Consider the following 13,387-nt stretch of genomic DNA (forward strand, 5'->3'; position numbering starts at 1 on the left):
CTCCTGTAGTGTATGTCAGGCAGCACACGGCAGTGATACAATGTAGCGCCTATGCGCTCCATTGTAACCAATGGTGGGAACTTTGTGGTCAGCGGTGAGGTTACTTTCAGTCAAACGCTGACCACAAAGTTCCCACCATTGGTTACAATGGAGCGCATAGGCGCTACATTATATCACTGCCGTGTGCTGCCTGACATACACTACAGGAGCACACAGCCAATCAGGAGGGTGCCACAAAGTGGCGCTTCCTGATTGGCTGAAGGAACCCTCTTAGACAGAAGTCAGGGGGGTTCCTGGCAGTCGGGGAAAGGGGTCACATGTGAAAACATGGGGCCCCTTTCAGTGTCAGTGCGTGGTCGGGTGTCCGTTTTTTTATTTTGCAAAGTACGTGGATTACAAATAGAACAGAAGAGGATCGATCTACACTGGATTATGTGAGTATAATTTTTCCAACAGGTACCCCATGGATTCTACATGGAGAAGAGGACCGACCCTCGTGTGAACATAGGTAAGTATGTATGTTTGGAGGTGTGGATGTATGAATTAAACTTTTACTTTCAAGGTGTGTGTCTTCTGTTTTTATTGGGGTATTTTTTTAGTAGTAGTACTACAGGTACCAGCGGGCCCAGTTTTCCTCCGCATGCTGGTACTTGTGGTTCTCCAAGTACCAGCTTGCGGGGGAGGCTTGCTGGGACTTGTAGTACTGCTACTAAAAACAATATTCAAATTTTGACAAAAAGGCTATCAGCCCCCCATCCGCTGCCCTTGGATGGGGGGGACAGCCTCGGGCTTCACCCCTGGCCCTTGGGTGGCTGGAGGGGGGGGACCCCTTGATTGAAGGGGCCCCCACTCCTCCAGGGTATCCCGGCCAGGGGTGACTAGTTGGGTATGTAATGCCAGGGCCGCAGGGACCAATATAAAAGTGTCCCCCGGCTGTGGCATTATGTATCTGGCTAGTGGAGCCCGGTGCTGGTTTCTGAAATACGGGGGACTCCTACGCCTTTTGTCCCCCATATTTTTGGAACCAGGACCAGGCGCAGAGCCCGGTGCTGGTTGATTAAATATGGGGGAACCCCGGTCAATTTTTCCCCCATATTTTTTCAACCAGGACCGGCTCAAAGAGCCCGAGGCTGGTTTTGCTTACGAGGGGGGACCCTACGCATTTTTTTTTGGCAAATTTAACTCTTTCCCACCCCTTCCCACTGATAGGCATGCACGGATCTCATGGATCCGTGCATGCCTATCAGAACACGGTAAAAAAAAGCAGGTCTGTTTTATTTTAGCACTTTTTCACGATTGGTATTTTTTCACGGCAGTGTTTGGCTATTGTCGGCAGTGTTTGTGAATTACACTTTTTAGTAAATGACCGTGTTCTACGAAATTACAGGCGAATTTGACCGATGGTGTATTCATTCGTATTTTTTTACATGGACTTGCAAAAAAATACGAATGCCCTCATCACTGCCGTGATTTGAGTTTAGTAAATTCCCGAGATGACACTTTGAAGAAAAAACACCATCTCGGTCAAAATCAGGACCTTAGTAAATATACCCCTGTGTATATATATTTTACATTACAGAGAATAGAGTCAGTACAGCTTATTCATTTTTTCATGAACTTCTATTGACAGGATCACAGTTTCAGTAGGGGGGGTGGCAGAGAGGAGGGTAACCCAGAGGGACGCCAATCTGTGGATAAAGAAAACACACAGCTGGGGAAGGGGAGGAGAGGAGGAGGGGAGAGTGGGAAAGAAAGGTTTGAAAAAAGGCAAATGAACAAGGGCTGGCCTAAAGAATCCAATTCAAGGGAATACTCACCAGCCCAGGCCAGAGGAAAGGAAGAATTAAGACACATAAGAGCCATGATATTAGTGCTTCAGACCCTTGTACCATCCAATGGAAATTTCATGGAGTTGAGACAGGAAGAACAAATCCAGAAAAGAAACTTCAGGAGTAAAGCAGACAGAGCTGGAAATGGTAACCTAAAAAAATTAAGTGTAAATATAAAAATATTATAATTTTTTTTTAAATATATAAAAATATACATATGGAAAGAGATATATATATATATATATATATATATATATATATATACAAATATATACCAATACAAATATCTAGAAAGAGATATATTAATGTTCTATCTATCTATCTATCTATCTATCTATCTATCTATCTATCTATCTATCTATCTATCTATCTATATCACACATGTGATAATAGGGGTAGTAGTACCCTAATGCAGCAACTCACCCTCTGTGGGGTATTTTTGTTTATAAGGATTCTTCAAGGTGATCCTGGTAGCAGACCTTAAAAGCCAAAAATTCCTATCAGGGAGCAAGAACTTTGATAGTGTAATAACGTTTTTACAGGTTTATTTATCATACAACTATACACACAAAAAAACGGACTCATACAATATCAACAGTAAATGGAAACTTATCTGTTAATCATGCATCACAGATGGAGAAGCAGCAGTAAATGCCGAACGCATTTCATCCCTTCATGTAGTATATGGGACTTCCTCAGGGGTCAATGACATTTACTGACTTTTTACTCCAAAGCTTTGACTATAAAAATAATCAGAATAATACAAAGAAAATATTTGTAATATATTCTTTGTATTTTTCATATACTTTATATAATAAAAACTCTGGCATATACGTTAGTATGACAGGAAAGGCTCTCCTCACATGCCTCACCTCCCTGCACATCACTGGTTGCTTGGTACTTTTCTCAGCAGGGCCTTCAGGATCAGATAATGGGGTCAATAGCCAAAACTTGTTTGGATAATCCACATCACTTTATAAATAAAAACAATTTAAAAAAAAACCCCAAAACTTACCCAACAGCCAGCCATCTGGAATCTTGCCAGACTCAATGCAACGTGCCAGATATGACTGGCTTAGAATAAAGGAGTCGTGGGCCGACCCAGGAAAACCCACAAGAAGATTAGTGATCGTCATAATAGCATCACACACCATCTGAATATTCAAGGAATGGAAGAGCTTTTGATTAGGAAAACATTCCTCCGAATGCCTTAGTGGTGTGATTGCCACATGGGTACAGTCTAATGCGCCCAACATGTTGGGAAACTGACTTTTTTGGAAAAAAGCCAATTTTGTCTCTGACCATTTGTTGTCATTATCTGGATATTTGATAACCATGGTCGATAATTTGTGGAATGCCTTTAGGACGTGAGTTAAAATACGTGATAAGGATAACTGAGACAAAGCTGCCTGAAAAGTGCCATGTGCCAAAAATTTAGAGCAAACAACAGTTTGCCCATTCCACTGACAGCAGGTGTTTTGCAGCATCATACAGACAACACACAGCAGAACAATACAGTGTATACAGAACTTAACATCACAGAAAACTAAAACAGAGCACAGTTAACAATAGTTGCACTCTGGGAGAGGAATGGCCTGATGCAAGCAATGTTGCATAGCTGGAATCGACAGGATTGAGCCAGAGATTGGATGTGGGGGGTGAAGGAGAGGTAGGAGTCAAGAGTGACACCCATTCAGCAGTGGCGTCACCGGGTGTGGTGACACCTGGTGCGCACCCTTCACATCCCAGCGTGCCGTGGGGCGCATTCATGGCAAAAAGGGGGTGTGGCCGCTAACAATGGAGGCATGGCCTCATGGAGTCATCACTTCGGGTACGTGCCCAGCATCTCCAGAGATGCTGGCCTGTACTGGGCTGCCCCCGGAGACTGTCTGCTGCGCTGTCGGCTCCTCTGCTATAACAGGAGCTAGGTGCTGTAGCAGACTTTCACACTGCAGTGCTTGGCTCCTGTCACTGCGGAGGAGCCCACAGTGTGGTGTCATCCCTTCTGGGCATGACACCCGGGTGCGGGCCGCACCCCCCGCACCCGGCTTGTGACACCACTGCCATCCAGCGGAGTTGGGGAACGGGGAAGATTATAGTGTTGTCAACAGTGATAGAAACATTGGGGGGGGGTGATGCTGGATGATGAGTTCGGTTTTGTCCAAGTTGAGATTCAGGGAGCGCTCAGACACCCAGGAGGAGATGGCAGAGAGGCAGCTGGATACCCACGAGAGGATAACCTACATTCAATAATTAAGAGGGATAAAGAATATAGAAGGCATGGTGATGCTACAAACAAGGTGTATAGGGGCCTGCATGAATCCTGGTCATACTAAGAAAAAAAAAAACTGAAGCAATATTAATATTATTGTCAATCTGTATTAACTGTCAATCTGTATTTATGCATTTTTTCTATTTTAATTAATTTAATTTTTATATGAATTTTCTACATTTTGCTGCCCCCTAAAAGCCTCAGTTTGTGTCATTATGGGGCAGATGTACTAAGCATTGGAGAGGGGTAAAATGCAGTGAGATAATGTACCAACCAATCAGCTTCAAACAGTCATTTTTAAACAGCCTGTAATGTGACAGTTAGGAGCTGATTGGCTGGCACTTTATCTCTCCCAACTTTATCACTCTCCGAGGCTTAGTACATCTCCCCCTATTACATGAAGTGCCACGGGATAATAGTCCAAATGATGGTATAACGTGGTCAGTTTGATAACTCTAACCCCATTTCCTAGTGTAATTAGCATTCAATTAACATTTTATAAAAATAAAATCGAAATTATATGCTTAACGAGAGACTTGATTTTATTATGTTGTAAGTACTATAAGATGTAAGATTGCCATATGTGATATGGAGATGGCAACATGATGTGTTATAATTGATTTACCTGCTCCACCTACAAGTGATAACCATACCATGACATGGTGTAATGAGATCGGGGACGGATATGCATTCCCCAGGCATAATTCTACCTATCAGCACTACAGATTTCTGTAATAGAGATTTCAGTCTCCCATAGTGGACAGGACTTTTCTCCTCACTCCTCCTCATGCAGACAGTTTACATCACAGCAGCGTGGTGGGGTATTAAGTAAGATGAATGTGTGTTTCTTTTCCAGACACATTTATAGTGTATGATGCTATTAAAATGCAGTGCTAAATCTTCCAAAAACTGCTAGGGTAATCACATTTGGGCTTCTGCCATCTTGGCAGACATGGATAAGCCTTAGGCATTCAGTTGACTATCAAACACACATACACATAAACGAACGCAGGGAAACAGCTATTGAAAGCAATATCTATTCCACGATAAATACTTCCTAGCATGTCCCAACTCTTGTTACCAAATGTTCACACTCACTTTTTTACGTCTCTGATGGAATTTCAGAAAATAAACAGGAAAACCATTACTTTAATTGGATAATTACTGGTATGTCACACCTAATATTTAACAAGTTTAAACAACATTGGTGTTCCTATTCTACAAACAAAACATATGTCATTGTGTAAAGGGAATGGTTTAAAGGCTACAAAATGTTTCGTACCAGTCCTACAACTAAGGATCATTTCTTGATAAATGAATGCATATAAATACGTGGATTTTTTTTCCAAACTGTTCTATTAATTTTTCAAGTAACACAAAAAGTAAAAAAACAGATCCAAATAGAATGAGACCAAACCAACACCTTTTATTATTGTTTATATAAATACCAGTCATTTGATTTGAAAAGTTTATAATATGAGATTGTGATTCCACAGTTAGCATTTCTATATCTATTCACCATTTCTCATAGCATTTTTCAACATATGGCAGAATTTTTTTTTATACACGAGCACTTACAGTAACAACACATTCCATAAAACCACCTTCAACCTATGCGCTCACTATCCCAAGGTAAAACTTTATTGTGGTAGAATATGATGCAACATGACACGGGGAAAGTCAAGCACAATACAATAACAATACAATAGCTAAAAAATCTGTTTTGCTGGGTTTAATTGTAGCATATCCCTTGACAGTCTTGATTATTATGTAACAGTCCCTATTTTCAGATGCCTGAAAGCGGGTGGTAGTCATGTGACCGCCGGTCGGCTGACCGACAGTCACATGACCTCCTCCGTGAGCCCGACGGCTCACTATCCCGATGGTCGGCATGCCGACCAACAGGGACTATTTCCACTCGTGGGTGTCCACGACACCCATAGAGTGGGAATAGAACTCGTGGCGACCGCAGGTCGCCACCGAGCCCGCAGGGTGGCGAGCGCAGCGAGCCCGCAAGGGACTTGCTGCACTCGCCCCTCCCCGCCGGGATCCCGGCGTCGGTATGCTGCCGGGATCCCGGCGTCGGTAAGGTGATCGGCGGTCAGGAGACCGCCGGTCACCCATACTACACCCCTGAAAGCATAGCTCTCTTGAAAAGGGACTTAATGTTTGATGAAATGGAGATGGTGTTGTGGGAAAGAGTTCGCTATGGAGAGGCCAATTTTTCCCTATTTCCCAATCAATCAGCAATATTGTGTGGTACTGTATGTACAAATTCATAACTAGGCTTTGAAAGCATTATGGTTTATTTTCTATTACTAAATACCTCAGTATGAAACTCAGAATATTGGCACAGTTTATTATATGGCAGCATTTTGCCCAATTCCATTATTTGTCTCCTTTTGGGATTTAACAGTGAATAGATCGCACTAGACAACGAGAGGATAAGTGACAAAGTTGTATCACCTCCAACTCATGGAGACTCTCCAGTGCACGCCTAGTACGATACTGGCTTGGACATGAATTAGAAACACGAACTGACTTAACACATGGACCATTTACCTGAACACTTTCTTCTTCCGCCATGTCCTGCTGTGCCTCCACACCAGCCCGGATCATGAACATCCAAATTGTGTTAGTGAAAGGCTCCATGCTTGTAGACAGTTTAAAAAATGGGATTTGAGATGGAAAAAACACATATTTTCACAAGAAAAAGATTAAAGGAACCGCAGACTATACAATGCTGTGTGCTTTCAAGCCGCCACTTGACTGCACATGCAACTATCGCTTCCAGGGGATCGTAGCAGTCCCGGAGGGACGAAACACCTACCAATGGGATTGCCTGTACCAGGGTTGACTAGCAGGTAGGACTTCCAATAGAAGTTGTTTCTGCCAGTCACTGTGTAGCCAGTGCAATCACAGACTGTTTCACTCCCTGCAGTGACAGAATTTACTGGGGAGAACTGCAGTCCAGCAGTCCATAGGTAAAATCTGCCACTGGTTACAACTCATACTAAATGGACCAGCAACAGGGCAAAGACATTTGTTATGCCAATAATGCCATGCTAGCTATATATGAATCCACCAAAAATTAAGTATTTCTTTTACCATGGAGAATTGCTTGACAAAGCAGAGGTGCTTACTTTGCATTGCTTCAAGATAGAGAAGCACTACCCTGCAAACCATAGTCAACTCTCTAAAGAAAATAATAGACAATATGCTACAGTATACAGATTTAATCATATACACAATAGTAATCTCCAGTACTTTAGTAAGATCACTAACACAACATGAGATATATATACATAAAACTTGCTTTATTGTCCCTTTAAAAATGCAGAGTAATACATAATATACAAATTCAAATTAAGATTACATAAAACCAAGAAGAACTAAAGCCTTGCATTATGGCTAACTGTGAGCCTGAGTACACGTACTGCAGTGACAGCTGTACAGTGTATTCCTGAGATTAAGACAGTCTGCCATGGAGACAGGTGTCCAATATCTCAGTTTAGACCTAAAGATTACATTGGAATTAAAAGAATGCAGTTCTCATAGTTGTTTTTATGCTTAAAAATAAAGTGTAAAGCTTTTACAAATTAATTATAAATTATGAAAAAAATTTTATCCAATTTTCAAGTTCTTTTTTTAGAAAAGCTTGAACACTACAGAAACAAGTTGACTTCAGATAAATGCTTTCTGTATAAATGGATAATTAATGTTGCTCAGGTAGGACTGCATACTTTAATTAACAAGTTTATTGCTGATTTGTATTGCGTTGATGTATGTCTGCAATTAAGAAACAATTCTTCCTTATAAAAGCAATCAATAAAACTGGTCTCTGCTTTACTACATTCTGTTCAAATTAGATAATATCGATAATATCGGAGTGCATTTTGCAGACGGATGAATGGAAATAATCAGATGTACTAACTTTGATTCAATATATTGTTGAATTTTACTAGTAGATATGATAAAATATGCTGAAATTTGGTTTGCTAAATGATTTGTCCCCTAAAGCAAAAAATCCTGAATTTATACTAAATGCTTTCAAAACCATTTTTATTGTATTTTAAATTACAGCTGATTCGTATGCCTTTTGGATATTTCTAAATCCACATGATTGGGAATTCCCTTATGTACAGATGTATTTGGTTATGCCAGATGTATAACCCATTTAACTGCAATCTGAAAAAGTGAAATTCAAACTTATTTTCAGGGTCTGCTAATCTTTAAATTATTGCATAAAGGACCCCATACAACAGCAATCAATGGGGGCAATTTGTAATTTTGCAGATGATTGTGCAAATAAATCTGCAATGAATGGGGTTCACATATCACAGATTCAGACCAAAAATCGACTGGAATTGTTAAGTCAGGTTGTACAACATGTTGGATCTCACAGATCAGTTGGGGCTGTACTGTAGATTGTTAAGGCCCCCACACACCGGCAATCACAAAAAACAACTGTAGATTCTGAGAATTTTTCCAGATTTAAGAATCTCAATCGATTTTTGGACTGAATCCGGGATCTGTGAACCCCATACAGTACATTGCAGATTTATTTGTACAATCCTCTGCAAATTGGCAAATTGCCCCAATCAATTGCTGATGTATGGGGGACTTTAGACAGAATACAGGTGAAGATGTAGAGGAACAGATATCATCCTAATGCTAACAATCACTATTCTATACTTTATCTCTAGAAGATAAATTTACTGTTCAGCGGTCTTGATGGGATTTTGCAATCAACCGTTGATGTTAATCTGTTTTATTGTGGTTTTGTTATGGGGTTTTTTTTTTATGGGATTTTAACTAAACTAGCATAAAACCTCTATAAAGCCAATGTAAAAAACCTCATCACAAAAAACACTGCATCTGTCTGGACAATCAAGAGAGGAATTACAATATTATTATAAAGATTATTATTATCATTTTGTGTTGAATAAAAAAGCAGATACTGTAACATACAGTAGATACCAAGGCCAATGGAAAGCACAACCTACATGAGAAGTCTATGATCTACAGTGTTGAAAGCAAGAGAAAGGTCCAGAAGACTGACGTTGGAGAAGTGATCCCTAGACTTTGAAGAACATTGATCAGTGTTGTGACTGCAGTCTCAGTGGAATGTTGTGGCCAGAGAGACAGAATGGAGAGGGGAGAAAATGAGGTAGACAGCTATACCCAAGTTACTTATGTTATTTGCAGGCTAAGAGAGAGCTGGTAGCTGAAGTTAAATATTGGATCGATAGAGAGTTTCTTTAGGATTGGTGAGGTGAGTGTATGTTTAAAAGAGGATGTGTAACACCAAAAAGAGTTGGGGCCGGAGAGTGGTGCCCAGCGCTGGACCCAGGGAGCATCAATGATGAGGAAAAAAGGTGCCCGGCACAAGACCCGGAGGACTGGCAAGTACTTAGCTTATCATTACAGGCCACTGTGACATTTTATTTGGTAAATGGGGCAGACATTTTTTTTTTTGTATTGCTGTACCTTTTGGGACAATTTGATAAATAGAAACTTGGAAGCCTACTTGGGGCTTCAATGTGCATCAGCAAGCCCCCTGTATGCTCTGGCCATCACACAAGCCCCTAAGAGCAGCATGAGTGCCTTCGACTGGATTTATTGCCAGACTTGGATCAATCACTGGGCCGAACATCATCTTCCCAGCAACGGATTCTTGCATGACTTGAATTTCATATAAGGCACCGCGGCAGGGACTCAATCAACACATGCTGACCATTGCTGCACTATTCTCTGTTTAGGCTGTGTTGTGACCATGCAGAGACTCCAGACTAATTGTGCTGTGCAGTATAGTGACTGTATATAGGGGCACGCTGTGCTATACTCTCCTGTTTAGGATATGCTGTGTCCATCCAGAGAATCCAGATTAATTGTGGCTGTGCATTATAGTGATTTTTGGCTGGCTGTGTCCATCCAGAGACTGTGTATATAGAAGCATGCTGCTGTGTGTTGTGCTGTACTCTGCTGTTTTGACTGTGCTGTGTCCAGTGAATCCAGACCCACAAGTGCCTGTACTCTGTATTGTGACTGTGTATAGGTGGCACGCTGCTGTATGCTGCGCTTTACTCAGCTGCAAATTGTACTGTTTGGTGCACTTTACCCTAGTGTGCTTTGTTCACGTGCATCTATAAGCCCTGTGATCCACACAGTTTGAACCGAGCTGCAAGTTTTTAAAATAGAAAAATTAAAATATATATCTATTTTTTGTACTGGTTGGTGAGCTTTACTCTAGTGTACTTTGTTCATGTGCATCTATAAGCCCTGTGATCACGCAGTTTGAACCAAGCTGCAAGTTTAAAAAAAATAAGATTTTACTCACCGGTAAATCTATTTCTCGTAGTCCGTAGTGGATGCTGGGTACTCCGTAAGGACCATGGGGAATAGACGGGCTCCGCAGGAGACTGGGCACTCTAAAAGAAAGATTAGGTACTATCTGGTGTGCACTGGCTCCTCCCTCTATGCCCCTCCTCCAGACCTCAGTTAGGGAAACTGTGCCCGGAAGAGCTAACACTACAAGGAAAGGATTTGGAATCCAGGGTAAGACTCATACCAGCCACACCAATCACACCGTACAACTCGTGATAACTATACCCAGTTAACAGTATGAATAACAACTGAGCCTCACTGAACAGATGGCTCATAACAATAACCCTTTAGTTAAGCAATAACTATATACAAGTATTGCAGACAATACGCACTTGGGACGGGCTCCCAGCATCCACTACGGACTACGAGAAATAGATTTACCGGTGCGTAAAATCTTATTTTCTCTGACGTCCTAGTGGATGCTGGGTACTCCGTAAGGACCATGGGGATTATACCAAAGCTCCCAAACGGGCGGGAGAGTGCGGATGACTCTGCAGCACCGAATGAGCAAACTCAAGGTCTTCCTCAGCCAGGGTATCAAACTTGTAGAATTTTGCAAACGTGTTTGATCCCGACCAGGTAGCAGCTCGGCAAAGTTGTAAAGCCGAGACCCCTCGGGCAGCCGCCCAAGAAGAGCCCACCTTCCTCGTGGAATGGGCTTTGACTGATTTAGGATGCGGCAGTCCAGCCGCAGAATGTGCAAGTTGAATCGTGCAACAGATCCAGCGAGCAATAGTCTGCTTAGAAGCAGGAGCACCCAGCTTGTTGGGTGCATGCAGGATAAACAGCGAGTCAGTTTTTCTGACTCTAGCCGTCCTGGAAACATAGATTTTCAGGGCCCGGACTACATCCAGCAGCTTGGAAGCCTCCAAGTCCCGAGTAGCCGCAGGCACCACAATAGGTTGGTTCAAATGAAACGCTGATACCACCTTAGGGAGAAATTGGGGATGAGTCCTCAATTCTGCCCTGTCCATATGGAAGATCAGATAGGGGCTTTTACATGACAAAGCCGCCAATTCTGACACACGCCTAGCCGAAGCCAAGGCCAAAAGCATGACCACTTTCCACGTGAGATATTTCAACTCCACGGTCTGAAGTGGCTCAAACCAATGTGATTTTAGGAAATCCAACACAACGTTGAGATCCCAAGGTGCCACTGAAGGCACAAAAGGGGGCTGAATATGCAGCACTCCCTTAACAAACGTCTGAACTTCAGGCAGTGAAGCCAGTTCTTTTTGAAAGAAAATAGACAGGGCCGAAATTTGGACTTTAATGGATCCCAATTTTAGGCCCATAGTCACACCTGACTGTAGGAAGTGCAGAAATCGACCCAGCTGAAATTCTTCTGTTGGGGCCTTCATAGCCTCACACCAAGCAACATATTTTCGCCATATGCGGTGATAATGTTTTGCTGTCACATCCTTCCTAGCTTTTATCAGCGTAGGAATGACTTCAACCGGAATGCCCTTCTCCATCAGGATCCGGCGTTCAACCGCCATGCCGTCAAACGCAGCCGCGCTAAGTCTTGGAACAGACAGGGCCCCTGCTGTAGCAGGTCCTGTCGGAGCGGCAGAGGCCAAGGGTCCTCTGAGATAATTTCTTGTAGTTCCGGGTACCAAGTCCTTCTTGGCCAATCCGGAACGATGAGTATAGTTCTTACTCCTCTCTTTCTTATTATCCTCAGTACCTTTGGTATGAGAGGAAGAGGAGGGAACACATAAACCGACTGGTACACCCACGGTGTCACTAGAGCGTCCACAGCTATCGCCTGAGGGTCCCTTGACCTGGCGCAATATCGTTTTAGCTTTTTGTTGAGGCGGGACGCCATCATGTCCACCTGTGGCCTTTCCCAACGATTTACAATCAGCTGAAAGACTTCTGGATGAAGTCCCCACTCTCCCGGGTGGAGGTCGTGCCTGCTGAGGAAGTCTGCTTCCCAGTTGTCCACTCCCGGAATGAACACTGCTGACAGTGCTATCACGTGATTTTCCGCCCATCAGAGAATCCTTGTGGCTTCTGCCATCGCCATCCTGCTTCTTGTGCCGCCCTGTCGGTTTACATGGGCGACCGCCGTGATGTTGTCTGACTGAATCAGCACCAGCTGGTTTAGAAGCAGGGGTTTTGCTTGACTTAGGGCATTGTAAATGACCCTTAGTTCCAGAATATTTATGTGTAGGGAAGCTTCCTGACTCGACCATTGTCCTTGGAAGTTTCTTCCCTGAGTGACTGCCCCCCAACCTCGGAGGCTTGCATCCGTGGTCACCAGGACCCAGTCCTGTATGCTGAATCTGCGGCCCTCGAGTAGATGAGCACTCTGCAGCCACCACAGCAGAGACACCCTGGCCCTCGGGGACAGGGTGATCAGCCGATGCATCTGAAGATGCGATCCGGACCACTTGTCTAACAGATCCCACTGAAAGATCCGTGCATGGAATCTGCCGAATGGAATTGCCTCGTAAGAAGCTACCATCTTTCCCAGGACTCGTGTGCAGTGATGCACCGACACCTGTTTTGGTTTTAGGAGGTCTCTGACCAGAGATGACAACTCCTTGGCCTTCTCCTCCGGGAGAAACACCTTCTTCTGTTCTGTGTCCAGAATCATACCCAGGAACAGCAGACGCGTCGTAGGAACCAGCTGCGACTTTGGGATATTCAGAATCCAGCCGTGCTGTTGTAGCACTTCCTGAGATAGCGCTACTCCGACCAACAACTGCTCCCTGGACCTCGCCTTTATAAGGAGATCGTCCAAGTACGGGATAATCATAACTCCCTTCTTTCGAAGGAGTATCATCATTTCGGCCATTACTTTGGTAAATACCCTCGGTGCCGTGGACAGACCAAACGGCAACGTCTGGAATTGGTAATGGCAGTCCTGTACCACAAAACGGAGGTACACCTG

This window comes from Pseudophryne corroboree, chromosome 2 (genome assembly GCF_028390025.1).
Source record: "Pseudophryne corroboree isolate aPseCor3 chromosome 2, aPseCor3.hap2, whole genome shotgun sequence".
Lineage (NCBI taxonomy): Eukaryota > Metazoa > Chordata > Amphibia > Anura > Myobatrachidae > Pseudophryne > Pseudophryne corroboree.